General features: G+C 35.6%; 1 long non-coding RNA gene across 1 annotated transcript; it reads left to right on the top strand.

Annotated features, from left to right (window-relative positions):
• The first annotated feature begins 675 nt into the window (after window positions 1-675).
• LOC140141454 (uncharacterized) lies at window positions 676-3,259 on the top strand. The gene is made up of 3 exons (XR_011857414.1): window positions 676-763; window positions 2,487-2,612; window positions 3,195-3,259. It is a non-coding gene; the product is annotated as an uncharacterized lncRNA (long non-coding RNA).
• The last annotated feature ends 8,581 nt before the right edge of the window (window positions 3,260-11,840 follow it).

Here is an 11,840-nt window from a genome sequence, read left to right as displayed (position 1 = left end):
AACATTGTACAATGAGATGTTCCACAGTGTCATCGCCCCGATATCTTCATGGCAGAAATCGCCATGGTTGAATCCACTGCCATGCATGGCCATTTTGTTCCGACCTGTTTAATAGTTTTGAGACGCATAATGGGCCGAGGGACATCCGACTAAGGCTATTGACAATAGCCTGGTGACTGACCTCTGTAGATGTCAGTGAGCATGGTATACGTCATGAGATCATCTGCTTTTAGACTGCCTCCACCAGTGGCCTACACTGTTTTGAGCTCAATACGCACGGTTCTTTCTCAATACGCAAGCTAACGACTATCATATCCTTTCAACACATATATTCATATATGTGCGAGCATCAAAAGCGGCTTCTTTAGAATAACACAATTACGGGAGATATTCATCATTTTCTACCCCGGTATCCAAAGATTTATTGCCTGAATATCAAATCGTGCATAGCATATTCACATGTATCGATCCCGGGTATTGATATTAGTGTCTCTACTGTACAATGTAATTATTAACCAGGCGATGTCGGTGTGTGTTCCAGACTTCCAGATCAACTCGTCATGTCCGACAGTACTTCCATATGTTAGCAAATAAACAATAAAAACTATTTGTGCTTACCTTACTTGAACTACTTGAACATAATATTTTAATCACATAAATCCACTATTTCAGATAGATGCCGTCTTCATATCCGATGACCTGTCAAATGTTGCAACTAGATCACTAGAGGTTATCAAGAAATTTGATTCTTGCTTGCTTGGAGGTACGTCATATATTATACACTTCCGATTTCAAAATGAAACAGAATTTTATTTAATTTTAATCTGAAGTTAAACTCTTTCGCTAAATGACAAGTGTTTTTATTTTTGGCAATGATTTAAAGCGATTTTTGTTGTGTTGAGAAAAGCGCTCGCGCATTGGTCAAATACCAGTCGCTCGTCGCTAAGTGATGGAGCATAAATTCTGTTTTATTTTCTTCCCTATACGTTGGCAAAGTGATTAACTACCATAGCAATAGGTGAAAACAAGTTTTGAATGTACCGCGCTACACTGGTACGTTCACTCGGTACCTCTGCGTTGAATCATATCATGCTGATCACTCGCACTTGTAAGATTGGTATCTTTGAAAAGACCGGTATTGTATTCAATCTGTGATTGCAGACATACGCAGGTGATGAGTGCAACCTGCTTGTAGTGCAGTGCGATATATATTGTTTTCACATATTGCTATGGTAGTTAATTCGATTATTACATCACTTCGCCAGCGTATGGAATTGTGACGTGGTATATCAAAAAGAAACACTTTTGAGCAGGTTATCAATTTTACGTTTTTTGCATATCTTAAATATAAGTATTTTGCATTCCTAAGCGAACATATTGAGTTCATAAGTTATGGTATTATAAAATTGGAAAATGAGATATCGGCCTTTAAAAATATTATTGACAATGTTGAGAGTAGTAATGACTTTTAAAAAATTCCGAAAAAATACGAGATGCCAGTAATATTCTGGTCTGAAACTATCAGACAATTTTTTAAACATTATTAACATCATAAATTCGCAACAAATCCAAATTGTGGAAAAATCACCCCCGGGCAGATTTCTTGCAATTTCTTCATTTACAATCATGCCCAAAAGTGTCCCCTTTCGATAAACCACGTCATAATTTTTGTAATTCCCGTATACAGAAGCATTGTTCTTTTGTATTGTAACGACCCAGCAAACACAAAAACGTTTAAAAACGTTTTAAATAAGTTATATTTTGGCTTTTGGTTTAGGTAAAACGTTTTAATAACATTAAAATGTCGGGTTATATAAAGGTCATGATAACGTTTTAAAACGTTTTGTATGAAAACACACTACAACAATATTTTTAAATGTTTTCAAAAATGTTATTGTAAAGTATTTTTGCAAACATTTTTGCCAAATATTGTGTCAATACTTAAATAACATTATGTTAAAATGTTTGAACCAAGCAAACACAGAAATGTTCTTAAAATGTTTTTTTCAAAACCTTTTAATAACATTTAAATGTCGGGTTATATAAAGGTCATGAAAACGTTTTTAAAACGTTATTGAAAATATTTTGGGCAAACATTTTTCGCAAAATATTTTTTCAACCACAAAATAACATTCTGTTTAGAATGTTTTGTATCAAGTTTTCAAGAATGTTTTTGGAATGTTATTAAAACATCTTTATACCCTTTATATAACCCGACATTTAAATGTTTTCTGTAAAACATTTTTGTTTGCTGAGCAGTAGATTATCAAAAATGTTTTTAAGGTTATGAAAACGTTTTATACTCTTAATATACCCTTTATATAACCCGACATTTAAACGTTTTCTGACAACCTTTTATAACCTTTTGCGAATGATATCGAAAACGTTTTGTGTTTGCTGGGGACGTATAGAACCGGTTTATAATATTCCTGTATTCGTAAGTTTGTGGAAAAATTAACATATTTTCACAATACTATTATTCGTAGGAGAATCGCTCATGATGCGCAAAGATTCACTTTTGAAGTCTTGGTGGGATCCAGCTTTCGAGAAGCTGCTCAGCTCTCGAGTCTACCGTGAAATCTGCGATGACATCGATGACCCACGTGTACATGGTAAGTGAAGTAATAATCGTTTTACTTTTATTATCATTAATTCAAATAATTGTTACCGTGATCGAAAAAGTGTCTTTTTTGAATAAGCAACTTCATTTATGAGTTTCATCACATTCATACGTTTTTTTCTTATTCGACTTGCAACTACTTGTAGATGAGATTCCAGGGTGGTACTTAATATAAATGACCATACGTGCCGCAAATATGGATAGCATTATCGGCCTTTTGGTATATCAATGACCCTTTTTCTAAGCCAATTTTGGTATATGAATGGGTCCTTTTTTCAAAAGTTTTTCAATTTTCTCGAAAAAAACCCAGTTTGCCTCAATGTAGACAAAATTGTCCACAAAAATTTGTAAAAAACTAAAACAATATGGGTTAAATTTGGCCGAAAATTTTGAATTTTGGTTTATCAATGGGTCCAAATTTCTTGAAAATTTGGTATATCTATGGGTCCACTTTCATATTCTCAGCGGCACATTTTTATTAAATTCTAAGGTACCCAAATATTTCTACTTCACATTTTTTTGCTAATTTGTTTTGGCTAATAGTAATAAACATTGTATATTTCAATTTATACAGGAAGTATACCAGGAAAATCGTCTGCGGAAATTTGCTTCCATCACTAGTTTATTCATGGAACTTTTTATGTTCTGGAATGATATGATAGTTTTCGGCAAGGTTCTTCTGCGGTCTGCCGATTTGGCGCTGTTTACAGATTAGTTAATTGAATCACGTTATCATTACATTGGCACCATATGCCAATCAAGCTGCAAGCTGCGCAGCAACGCGTGACCTAGTTTTTTACGCGATAATCAGAAAGAGGAGTCGGACACTACTAAGGGACCTTGCTGAATACTATAGGCAATAATAATTGGAGCTTCATTGTTTTAAGTATAAAGATTTAATAACAATTATGTGAAGCAGTTAATATCAATTAAAAATATTCGGTGTTGTTATTAATTGAAATTCAGGAATTACGCGTACAAGAGGTGACTGTAAAATGTGATGTGATCAAGCAAAATCAGTCGGAACTCGGAAATATCAATTTTCAGTTTCTTATAATACAGTAAAAACCTTTACAAAGCTGCATTTTGTAGAAAACCCCATTGAATTTGAACAACCAGCTCCAAAGGTATGAGCAATTAAAGAGTTTCCAAAACAATAGGAAACAAAAGAAAATATTTCCTTTCCTTGGCTATATCTCAAAATCAATATTGCCGAGTTTCGACTGATTTTGCTTGATCGCATCACAAATAACAATGGTGGTGTTTAGATATTGTAGAAGTATAGAAATATTCATCATGACCTAGGCGAGTAATGCTGTAAACCGAGCAAACACAACCCATTTAGAGAACACGTTTAAATGTTGCGTTAACATAAAGGATACACAATATATAGGATAGAAATTGTTTTACTAACATTCAAAAACAATTGTCAAAACTTGCTTCAAAACAATCCAGCATAATGTTATTTAAGTGTTAACGAAATATTTTTTCACAAATGTTTACCAAAAATATTTTACAGTAACATTTTGACACCATTTTAAAAAATGTTGCTGCAGTGTATTTTTTTATGTAAAACGTTTTAGTGATTTTATAAGCACAAACTCCCGGCCCGCAGGCCGAGTTACATTGCACGCATATATATAATATATTAAATATATAAAAACAAATGAGGTTTGTGGCAGCCATAAAAGACACCAGACCTTCAGCAATAATCGCATGCAGTAGCTATTCGTACTAACAGAGCATATACGTTTATTTTGCTTGGTAGAGTAGAACTTGGAGCAAACAGTACTATAAATATTATTTTTCATTCCACAGTGCCGATTTATTTTTATACTAAAGGTTTAAATATATTCTTTTATAAAATTAACTTTCCAATAAAATTAATGAAAAATTAATCAATGTCAATGTCAATGTCAACGTTATTTAATTCCATGAAGATAGTAGAAGAGCAAGTATAAAGCTGAATTCATACTACATCGCTGAGCAATTGTGATTTGCGCTTTTTGTTGCGTTGGGAAAAGCGCGCTACCTTATTGGTCAAATGCCAATCGCTCGTCGCTCAGCGATGCAGTATAAATTCAGCTTAATTCGTAATGAACACATATTCAAATATTATACCGACAAGATTACACTTCATTCGAAGTTATGTATTTCAAGGTGGTAACAATAAGCTATTCCGCCCTGTAGAAGACATGATATTAATATCCCACTCATGGGGCGTAAATTTCAAGTGGATTCACTCATTCAGGCAATCCCACAACTCACACCCCTGTGCAGAATATTAAGGTAACGTATTCCATATAGAGGTGTGTGGATTTCAACTTGGATAGCGCAATTAAGTGTTTAATTTGAGACGATTTGGGCGCAAAATCTGTACCGGTCACACCTTTTCCGATCCTATATTGTTCTAATTATTTGAACAACTGCAAATATAGGTTAATTTAAAATCAGCAACCATATCCGAGCAAACACTGACCTGAGCCGAAAAACACAATAACTACGATCATACGACTGGACGTGTTTACTGCAGATTAGTTGCCAATACATCTTGCAGATTGTAGATGCCAAGGAAAGAGTTGAAAATAGTAGCTTAAAATGGGACAAGGAAAATACGCAAAAGAAGATGCAGGAGGTAATGTATTTGTCCTCCTGTGCATCCTGGTACTTATTGTCGGGATTGTAGCTGCGGCTGGAATGGTAATCGCAGTATTGAATTATAACAGAGGCGGTGAATCACCTATTAATATCAACGTGGACGGTTCCGATTCTGGCGGATCTGGTGGAAACTATGGAGGTAACATGGGTAAGGAAATCTATAATCACGGTATTGGTTATTAGTAAAAATTCACCCTACCTAATTGTAACTTTCAGCTTCGTTGGGCCCACTGCCATTTTAAGGTGTTTGCGGTTCTATGCATTTAAACAAGAAAAGTCTCAGGTCAACCTATGTTGATTATTTAATGATTTGGTATCTAAATCATGTAGTTTTACCTGATTTTGGTGGCGTTTAACAGGGAGAGTTCTGAATATGAGAAATTCCGCCCGAAATGAGCCATTTTTCCAGTTAAAACAATGTAGGAACTATTTGACTGCGAGAATCAAAATATTTGGTGTTACGAATGAAAACGTCCGTAGCCCCATACCTTTTTATTATGGTCAGGTATCTAATGGTCATTATTTTAAGATGAAATCCATACAGTGGGCGTAGCTCAAGGCTAAGGATACATAATGCACCCCCCCCCCTTCTTGACACTATTGCGCGAACCTTTGCACAAATGTGGCCTAACACTAATTAATAGTTAGGTTATAACGAAGTTGAATATCGGTCTTAAATTGATTTTGTGCTTAAATGCGGGGAAACTAATCGAACATTTTGACTTTCATCACTTGGAGGGGGCGCAGAATTGATGCTGAATTGGTCAATTCGGCGACCCTTAAGGGTACCATTATGTCAAGGTAACATTAATCATTTAGGGCAAAATACATTTCAAACTGTGGGCAGTTGCATGTTTTTACAGGAATATTCAGAAATATTGTGATTGATGCAAATAAAGTTCTTGATAACAAACAAAAGAGTTACGATTAAATTTAGATGTTGTAAGTACATTTTAGATTATTAAATTGTAGTAAAAATTAATTATTAAATGCTAGTAAAAGCCTATACCAAAATTTATTAAATTTTAACATTAAGTTGTGAGTTTTGAAATATATTTTTTGAAATCCATAAAACATATCACTTTAGGGACCAGAACCAAATTTGTTCAATCCTTGGATCGACCGACGATACTACTTCGATGCTTGTTATTGATTAACTCAATTATAACTATATAATTGAATTAATCAGAATTACTGGTAAACTTGTATTGTTCAATATCATTACATACACAGCTTCACATGTAATCACAGTTAACAAAAGTCAATTCATTAGTTTTATGAATAATAAGGATCGACCAAGCATCGATAGTCAATCAAAAGATCAAACTAATTTGGTTTTATTGCCTTCGATTGTCTGCACACGATGTTTATGATGTTTATGACTTTATGTCTTCTTTTATTCAAAATAGGTAGTTCACCAGGAGGTCACACCGAGAGAATTTCCGCGAGTGATTTGCATTATGATGACTCAGTTTGGACTATATTCCTGGGAAATACGGACAATCGCATCTCCTATTTGTAAGAACAATGAATATCAATCTACCATGTTTTTAAAATTTAAATTTACAAGCTATACTTAACTAGCTATATCAACATAATTATTGCCATACCTGCTTAAATTCATCCAAATGCAACATTTCATCCTCCTGAAATGACCAGGATTTTGATTTATAGTTTTATGATCTCTCATATGACTAATCTATATTGTGTTGTAGTAAGTCTACTACTTTTTTTGTTAATATGGACTGATCAATATTTACGCCGGGAGAGTGGGAGTTTTAACAACAAATCGTGTCCGTTCAAACTTTTCCTACACAAGACCCCGCCCCAAAAAAAATATGATTTCCCCCTTAAGGGGGGGCAGGCAAGGTCACTCAAATTGGGAAATTTTAAACATTTTTTTTATATTGTATCTTGAAAAGTAATGCAAATTAATGGGTACATTTTCACTGGAAAATTTTCTGGACACGTGACAACCATGGGCGCAGACATAATTATTAGCATTATGGAATGTGACCCAGGGCAGCGGGTGGTCTACGAATGTATTTGAATAGAAAGAATTCCTACTTTCATGCAAAATAACTTAAAAGAATATAAAAACAGGGAAAATCTGTTCCAACTGACCAGCAGGGAACCAAAGGATGGATCCAAAAGGATACAACAGTTCACACTAGAAATAGATGGGACAGCCATGCGGTACCAACGTCATGCCAACGCACATAGACGTTGGTACCGCATGGCTGTTCCGTGTGCCGGGTTGTGGGGTCAGTGGTCCCCATTTTCATTAGATTTTGGTTATTTTCAATTTTCCCTTCCCTTGTCGATTTCCCCTCATTGTGACCTGCTTGGCCGACCATATTTTTTATGCCTTTCTCCATTCTTTTTTCCCTTTTGGTTCTCCATACGTTTGGTTTTTCACACCTATCCCAACCCACCCCAGCCTCCACTGTTATTCAGATTTCTTTTATTTTCTGCTGTTATAATCAATGTTGCAGTCAATGCAGCTTTTTATCTTCTTTTTTTTTATCAGAGCAGGTCTCCACTATACTGAGAGCAGATCTCTTATTTTATCCCTTGAGAAACGTCGGGTTTTTAACTTTATTTATATATTTTGTGTTACTCCCCCATTGGATGTTGTGTCATATTTTCCCTGTAATAATTTTAACTTAAATAAGTTACTTGCTGTAGGTAAATATTTTTCAATAGGTAAAAACTTTTGAAATTACGTTTTGATGATATTGTGCAGAAATTAAGACTGCATAATATTTAATAACTTCTATCGAAATTGCGGGCAGGAATACTATTCCAATTCAAAATGACTAAGACTTGAATAGCGAGGTCACCACCAAGGTTACAATCACCTTGATACGCATTGGTCACGTATCCAGAACATTTTCCCCAGAAAATTTACCCATTAATGTTGACTGGTAATGATGGTAAGTACATAAAAGTATACATTTTCATAAAGGAAATGATACAAGGAATCCAGCTGCAAAAATGAACATTTTTTAAGAAAAGAGCCAAATTTGATTGTCCATGACAATTTTTTTCGGTCCACACTAACAACTTATCCAAGTATCCAAATTGACATAAATTGCATATTTGTGTTTTAAACACACACATCTAGAAAGGGGTTTCTTAAATTTTTGAATTAAAAAAACCCAACACACGCCCGGTGAAAATATTGAACGTTCCTTTAACGTTTAGGTATAGGCCTAGAGGGGGTTTACATATGACATGGATTAGGACCCCGTTTAGGATTTTTCAAAAGGAATTTCGTTTCGAGGACCCGTGTCTAAGTCCTTGTCATGCTCGAGGTCCTCGTTGTGTCGGCGTGTTATCCATTAGTGTAAAAGAAGGAGGAGACAGAAGGGTTGGTAGCGCCTATAATTATAATAATTACCCCCCGTGTTGTCCTTATACCCACAAACACATTGAATTAAATTATAATAAATTATAATCAAATGTCCAAACCTATCGCTAAACACGGCGCCACCGTGTAATGAATTTACGCATTGAATTTTGCAGAGCCCGGAAAACCAGGCAGTCAAGAGGTTATTTCCTCGATGTTATAGATGAAGGTAATTGGACCGATATTTAAACACGAAGATTTTGTATAAACAAGGTTATCCTTCTTCAATGTTTTGGACAATCTTATATGAAATCGAAAGTTATCAGTAAGATCAAATGTATATATTTTTCACCATGATGTGGCAATGCCGTCAGTCCCGGCCGTCAGTGCGCATTTCATTGGGCGCAGTCTCATATCGCTGGCGTACACTCAACGCTTAAAGACGCCGCATACATATTTTCCAAATTTGCCCCCCGGAATTTTGCCTGGAGCTCCAATGGTTGGTATTGGTAAGTAACAACTTTTGTATTATGCGTATGCTCTGGATTTTTCACATGCGTCTGGGGTCAAAGGAAAAGGAATCTGGGAAACCCTATTAATTATAAGCATTCAAATATTACGATGTTGCAAGACAATCACTCCGCTGAATGGAACGCTATCAATTATCTAATCTTCTTTCCTTAAAGTTTGTAAAATTGCGGGAAAGAATTGCGAGACTGTTCACGCCAATCCAGGAGATTGCTGGTTTGATGGATTTCCACAACGAGGACTACTCGATAGATGGTTTGACGGTTGTATGGGTAAGTCAAAAAATACGTTGGTTGGTTCTTGATTTAGGTGGCACAAGACTAAACATCAATGAAGCATTATATATAATACATTCTTTGGCTCAATAAGCATAGTATATAAACTAAAAGTATGTTTTAGTATCTACAATCTATCATTGGTATAAATAGAACGAATATAACTTGTGAAATATTAAAACTATTCTTCTTAAATTAACGCGTTTTTTTTGCATAATTTACTTTTTGACTTCTAAAAGCTTCCATGGCATAGTGGTTTTGAATAGATAATCCTCTATAATCCTCTAGACGTTAAATGTTGTGCATTTGAACCGCATTTCGCAGACTCTCTATTCGCCGTAGAAGTGACGTTATACTCGGATTACCTACCATAGCAAGAGAGGAATACAATTTTGAAATGATCGCCCTGCACTACAAGCAGATTGCACTAATCACCTGTGTATGTCAGCAAACATAGTTTGAATACACACCGCTCTTTTCAAAGATACTAATCTTACAGGTGCGAGTGATCAGCTTTTTTGACATATATGGCTCAATGCATCGGTAACACGTGAACGGTGTAGTGCAGGGCGATATAGTCAAAATTGTATTCCTCTATTGCTATGGTAGTTCATCCGATTAACTACGTCACTTCTACGGCGAATTGTCACATACATCCTCTCTTATCAGGTTTTTCCATCACTATGGACAGAGTCCGTTCCACCAAGTTTTCACTTCCTTTAATTAAGGCTAACAAACCTGTGATGCTGACTCGTCGTGGTAACCCAGGTCGTGTTAATCCAGACAACCTGAGCGGAATCAAGATCGGTATTCTAAGTACATGGTGGGCCAATGCCTTTTGTATCTTCAGTGTCACGGTACGTTATTCGGGGCGTTAGCAGTCAAACACACGAATTTTATCGGAGACATATGGGTAATGAATTACAGGGAAAGACCAAGCTTACCTTTGGGATGCAAATAATGGCGGTGGACTCGGCGGGACACACTCTCACACACCACACACACACTTTTTCGACCGGGTTCCTCACAGACACTCCGCTATTCGCTTCTGATTTTGGAACCCAACACTATTATATAATTTATACAATAATCCTTGTGAAAACAATGATATCCACGAATGGCTTTAACTGTTTCATCAGTTTTCGGCTTTTCAAACTTCAAGTATACACAATACAATAATAGTACCAAAATGGTCCAACGAATGACTACAGTTGGGCCGTCATTTTGCATAAGTTTCTCACTTCGCAGGAGGCACATCCTCCCTCAGACAACACTACGTCGCGGCCATTTATGTACATTTTCTATATCCGACACTGCCCTCCACTTTGTTCCACCGTCGCGACGCGTAGCTGGGTGCAAATGGACAGGAGCTTTCGCCTAGCCGTTCGATCACTTTGATATATTTTAATAACAAACAATTTGACTCTTGGACTTTTTTTTATAAAAATGAGATAATATTTGTTTTCTGGTCCGTGTACATACAGTCGATTAAGGTTCACAAACATTACGTGCATTAACTGTGTATTGCTTTTTTATCATTCATGCAGGGTTACGAACTTAGAGATGACCAAGTGATTGAATATCTCACAGACGATAATTTGAATTCACTGGTAGCAGGGCTCGAAAGTGGCGAGGTAGAAAATAGTTACTTTTGTGTTAATGCCAGGAGAGAATGCAACGTGAACAATTCGGGTTACTTTAATTAAAACGTACGCTGCGACATCAATATTGGGATCATTGGAGTAAATAAGTTGTCATAATACGCATAAACAAATTCTCCTTCGACTGCATATTCCAAATTTGGCATACAAATACAATCAACGTTTTAGGAATGATGGCCATGATTTAAAGGGGGTAATTACCTTTTGGTAGATGAAAGAGAGCTAAGGTAAAGAAGGAGATAAAACATATAGAGGCGAGGAGCAAAACAAAGAAGATTATGATTTAGTTCAATCTAATAAGCTTATTTAGTAAATCAGTGCATTGGTCATGTTGGTAATCCTTTTTTGCAGGAGGATAGTGGTCGCTAGTATAAACAAATTTATCTATGATTAATATTTCATGCAATGATTTGTTTTTGTAGGTCGATGCTATATTTATCTCAGGTGAACTAGGAAGGGCTAAGGATGGAAGTCTTGAATTAGTCAGGGAATATGAACCGTGTTTATTAGGAGGTATGTGCTGCATCTTGTGTTCTTTATACTATATAATTACATTATGAAATAAAATTAACATTAAGGTGATGTGAAACAAATGTTAGAATTTCCACTGTGTTTCTTGCTTAGATTTTAGCAAAATTCAGAGATATTTGGTACAACATTGTGTTCCCAATTATTCCACAAATTGACCAAACAGCATAAAATTCCAATTTGAGGCTTGAAAATGGTCTAGTAATTCCTTCTAGGTT

This window comes from Amphiura filiformis, chromosome 19, assembly GCF_039555335.1.
Source record: "Amphiura filiformis chromosome 19, Afil_fr2py, whole genome shotgun sequence".
Taxonomy (NCBI): domain Eukaryota; kingdom Metazoa; phylum Echinodermata; class Ophiuroidea; order Amphilepidida; family Amphiuridae; genus Amphiura; species Amphiura filiformis.
This window is presented reverse-complemented; position numbering and strand designations above follow the sequence as displayed.